The sequence below is a fragment of the Perissodus microlepis genome, chromosome 14 (genome assembly GCF_051167445.1).
Source record: "Perissodus microlepis isolate ML-2025 ecotype Zambia chromosome 14, ASM5116744v1, whole genome shotgun sequence".
Lineage (NCBI taxonomy): Eukaryota > Metazoa > Chordata > Actinopteri > Cichliformes > Cichlidae > Perissodus > Perissodus microlepis.
In genome coordinates this window covers 19914226-19919795 of record NC_140474.1, presented here as the reverse complement: position 1 = coordinate 19919795, position 5570 = coordinate 19914226, and positions in this window count along the sequence as shown.

Below are 5570 nucleotides of genomic sequence, written 5' to 3'. Positions count from 1 at the left end.
AATTATACAATGCTTTAATATATCAATAATGTTGATTCAGTGCAGAATTCAATGTAGAACCAGCAGTGCAAAATGTCTTGGATTGAACTTTGAAGTAACTTTAGTTCTGCTAGAATCACTGACAGTTCTTTCCTTTTTTTCCAAGAGTTAAATCCCTGGACCACACTCCAATCCCTGCCTATTGTATCCACTTTGTGAGGCTTTAGTCCAGTTCCAGAAGCAAATTATGGCTGAAGTAGCTTGTTTTGGAAGAAAGAAGCACACCACACTTTACTTAGGACTGACACATCAGAATCAGCTTCATTGACCAGAATTAAACTTTGTACATGTTTACATAACAGAATAAATAACAGACAATACCGACAATAGCACCATGACAAAGACAATAACAGCACATGATGATGTGATGGTGCAGAGATGTTGGAATAAATAAGAAATTGATGCTAGTTACCTCTGTTCTCAGGCCCCTGTCTCAAGTCACCAAAAATTCACAAGCTTTGCAGATTTTGTTGAATACAACTGGAACTACAACGAAAAAGGTTTTGCATTTTTTGCTTTCTAGTTTCTCACAGTGCACCAACATGGTGTGAAGTGACACAATATATGTGTTATAAATGGATAAAAAATTACATTGTCAGATATGGTTCAAAACAGGTGTGCCAATCATCCAAACTAAAACTCAAAACCTAATACCAGACAGCAGAGCAGTTGAAATAAGAGTGAACTTAAAGAGAATATGGACGTATACAAAGGCATGGGAGCATGAAAATAAACGTAAGCTTCGTTTCATCCTTATTCTATAACAAGAGAGAAAATATACTATATTCGGACCACAGTCCAGCAACATGAACAATGTATTGTGTTTTTTATTTTTAAGTTAGGTATGAAAATTTCAGACTACCTCTCAGCTTTTTTGATGTTTGCTTCTTTGTCCCATACAAATTTATTGGTTTCTGGGCACACATGCTTGCCCCTTGTTTATATTCCGCACCTGCTGTGATTAAAGATTCAAGCAGGATTTAAAGAAAGCTCTGTCAAGAGAAAGTCTTCATCATAACCAACTGCATGATTTCCCTTCTTCTTATATGGACTTTTGTTGCTCTTTACGCTACTTTATTATTACTAACCTGTCTGATCTCGTCTTAAAAAAAGACCTGCGATTGGCTGTAACCATGCACCTTGGATCAGCTCTTACCCTTCGGATCCCCTGAACCATAATATGATGAAAAGTTCGAATGGGTTTTTTTTTTCTAGCGATGCCAAAAACATGTTCCCTACCCTGTCTTTAACTTGTTTATTTTTAACAAGTTTGAATCGACGATTTTCATAAATGCTATAAACCTTGACCTCTGCATGAACCTGAAAGACGTCATGTCCATCTCCACAAATAAGTCCAAGACCTTGTGGTGACTTTATCCTGACATTAACTAATCTCATCTGCCTTCTCTGCCTCTCCAGAGACTCGGGAATGCGTTGCCTTGCTAGACCACTTGTTTTTGCTTGACCTGAATCCTCTTTCACTCGAATGCTTCCCAGCTAAGGCCTGGCAGGGGGAAAAAATAGCTGTTAGTGACAAGAGTCCAGCATATTCAGCCCAGGCAGTAGGAGTTAATGGCTCTCCACTGGCTATCAAAAACCGTCTAGCTAATTAAGTGCCATCATGATTGTGGTTATCTATTCACTCTGTCTACCCAGCTTTTTCCAATCTCACACTGAATGTGTTTAAAGTGGTGACAGAAAGTAACTAAGGACATTTACTCAACCACTCAGACTGACGTGGTTTCATTTTCTTCTGCTTTATATTTTTTTACTCTGACAATCTTGTTGGCCTGTGGCCCCGAATAAAAAAGCACAGGCTGCCTTATTAAATGCTTCAGTTCTCAGCATTTCCACCAAAGACATTTGTCATCTAAATTCATCAAATGGTTTCATTTCATTTCATTTAAGAAGCAAAGATGAGGAAAATACATTGAGGTCCATACATTTTACACTTTTTTCAGTTTTATCTTTGTAAAAAACTGACTGCATTAACTGTTTATTACAGCCATTTTTATGCACATTTCCCTCATTTTCAGAGGCTCAAAAGTAATTGCACAATTAACTGACAAACATTTTCACAGCCAGATGAGGCTTGATATATTAAAAATTAAGGAGACACAAGATGTGAATTGATTCCAAGTGTTGAGCAGGTTGCACTCAAAGAATAAGAAGGCTAGATCAGACATCTCAAAGAGCCTGTGCAGTTTTGAGAAAAAAAATTATTTAGACAGATGTCAAGATGAACTTGTACCAGAATAATGGGAAGAGAAAATATGGAGAAGGAGAGAAACAGCTCATGATCTGAAGCATGTCACATTATCTGTCAGATGTGGTGGAGGTAAAACATCACATGGACAGGTATGGCCTCCGGCAGAACGGGGGTCACAAGTGTTTACTGGTGATGTGCCTGCTGATAGAAGGAGCAGGATGGATTGTGAAGCGTAGGGCAATACTCTCTGCTCAGGTTCAGCCAAATGCTGCAGATCTGATAGGACAGTGCTTCACAGCACAAACGTATAAAGACCCAAAGACTAAGAGTTTCTCAAACCAAATAAAAAAACAGTCCACTCACATCTTACGTCCATCCATCTTCTTCCGCTTTATCCGGGGCCGGGTCGCGGAAGATCTCCCTCTTCCCAGCCACCTCCTCTAGCTTATCCGGGGGAACACCAAGGCGTTCCCCCGGCAGGCCAGCCGAGAGATATAATCTCTCCAGCATGTCCTGGGTCTGCCCCGGGGCCTCCTCCCGGTGGGACATGCCCGGAACACTTCACCCAGGAGGTGCCCAGGAGGCATCCTTGTCAGATGCCCGAACCACCTCAGCTGGCTCCTTTCGATGTGGAGGAGCAGCGGCTCTACTCTGAGCCCCTCCCGGTTGGAAGAACTTCTCACCCTGTCTCTAAGGGAGAAGCCAGCCACCCTTTGGAGGAAGCTCATTTCCGCCGCTTGTATCCGCGATCTCGTTCTTTCGGTCACTACCCACAGCTCGTGGCCATAGGTGAGGGCAGGGACGTAGATCTACCGGTAAATTGAGAGCTTCGCTTTTACACTCAGTTCTCTCTTCACCACGACGGACGGGTGCAGCGGCCGCAGCACCAACCCGTCTGTCGATCTCCAGCTCCCTTTTCACATCACTCACGAACAAGACCCCGAGATACTTGAACTCCTCCACTTGGGGCAGGAAATCATCCCCGACCCGGAGTGGGCACTCCACCCTTCAGTCCACTCACATCTTGATTGTTTCATTTTAAATCCTGTGTGATTGAAGCAAAACTACAAAAAAAGAATATTATGGACCAAACTGTATATGAATATTTTATTTTTTAAAAATTGTCACATAAAAAAAATTACAAATGATCAAATAACTTGTGACCAAACTTTACTTTCAGATGTTTCGACCATAAAAATCATCCTGAAACTGCCTCAGTCCATTTATAGGAAACCCAGTCTCGACACTGGGGAGAACTGATTTCAAAAACCTAACAGGATAAAAATGTACAATTCTGTTTCCAAGAAATTTGGGATGCTGTGTGCAAAGTTAATAAACAGAATGAAATAGCATTAGCATTTGATGTGCTATCTTTGTACTGTCCTTTGAAAAATATATGCTCATTTTGAATTTAATTCCAAGAGTCTGAACATGGACATGTTTACCACTGTCTTGCATCATCTGTTCTGCAAACAACACTCCGTAAGTGTTTGTGAACTGAGGAAACAAAGTGTTGTAGTCCTGGAAGCACAATGCAGCTCCAAGATTTCCCCCCCAAAAGCAGCATTTTGCTTCCAGAACTACAGCACTTTGTCTCAGGTATAATTTTCCTATTCTGGTCTTGAACGAACTCAGAGTCCAAGAACACGGCAACATTTCTGGATTTTATGTTGCTTCCTTTTTCATTTGCATGTTAGGGTTTTAACTGTGGCATTCATAACGGTTGCTATGAAATGCAGATACATACTCAGAAACTGGAGCTTATGAGGCATGTCTACATGTGCACGTGTGTTTGTGTATTGCTTCTCATGACAGCAGGAGGCACTGCTGCTCCTTACATGACAAGGTGTGTTATAAATATGTTAGGAGTGGGTCAGTTTTTATATATACATATGTATAGCAGGTAATTTTGGTAAGCTTATAAAACTATGCTTACAATAAGGAGCAGGCACCTTGTCCAGGGAATCATTTACAGGTCGGAGCAGATGGTGATATATTAAAATTAGAGCAGAGCTATGAGGGGATTTAAAGACTTGTTGAAGGCAGACACTCAGTGTGGGAAGAGCTCGTAAGGCTGTGTAAAATTTAATTAGAATAGTCTGGGAAGGGATTTTCATCACATCATCTCACACAAGGCTTTAAGGAGTGGGGGTAAATAGAAAGTGCATATTTTCCAAGCACACTGTATTTAATCAATTATTATATTTACATTTAATAGTTTTGAAACTACACATGACCTCTCATGCAGTCAGGAGAAAAGATGGGACCTTATGATGCTTCTCATGAGTTCCTGTTGTTGTGCACAAAATCTAGGATCTTCTTGTAATCTGCCATATAACAATGTTCTGAATATCTACAATGACTTCTTGATTAATTTAATTCACCAGCATCGTGTTTCATATCAAGGTATTACAACACTGATGTAACTTGAGGTATGAGATTATATAACCTACCAGTAATTGTATTGTTTTGGCAGTTCATCGTGGACTTTCATTATTCCTCATTTTAAGTCATTTGTGGGCCACTACAATTTTGTCCTACCCACAAGTTCGAAAATAATCCATGCAGAAAAACACTAAAACACTTGTTGTGTTAATTACACCTGTCATGTCTCCTATAATTGTTAGATGATATTTTTTTAACATCAATAGATTTTTAAAAAATAGTAATTATATACTGCAAGTTGTCCCACAGCACATATGCAACCTTGTAACCAAAACCTACTTAGCTTGCAAAAGGAAGAGATAAAACAATAAGTGGCATAACAAAGGTGCACAGTCAAGCTCTGTGCTAACACCACAGAACAAAGGTCAATCCTCTTTGACATATTTTCTATCCTTTAACTTTTTTCAAACTAGATTGAATAGATTGAACACTGTCATCTGTATTATCAAAAGAAGACAAATTAATTTTAAAGTTTCCTACCTTACTTTATAGTCTTTATTATACTTGACTTTTTTCTAAGAAAACACTAATACTGATTTGCAGCCCTGTTACCATACATAAAACAACATGACCAAACATAAAACATGCACAACATTATTAAATAACATTTCTGTGGTCCTGAGTATTTACTTTTACTTTTATATCATAATCTAAAAATAATTCAATTCAGTTTTTCTTTATGTAGTGCCAAATCACGATTTGCTAAACAGTCACCCCAAGACACTTTATAGTGTAAGGTAGAGACCCTACAATAATACCCCCACCCTCCCAAAATTTGTAAATTCCGACAGTCCTGGAATGCAGCATTTCCTCTTCCGTCACCGGTATCCCAGAAGCCTCCTGACCAGGAAGTGGTATGCCGAAGAGATCTTTGCTT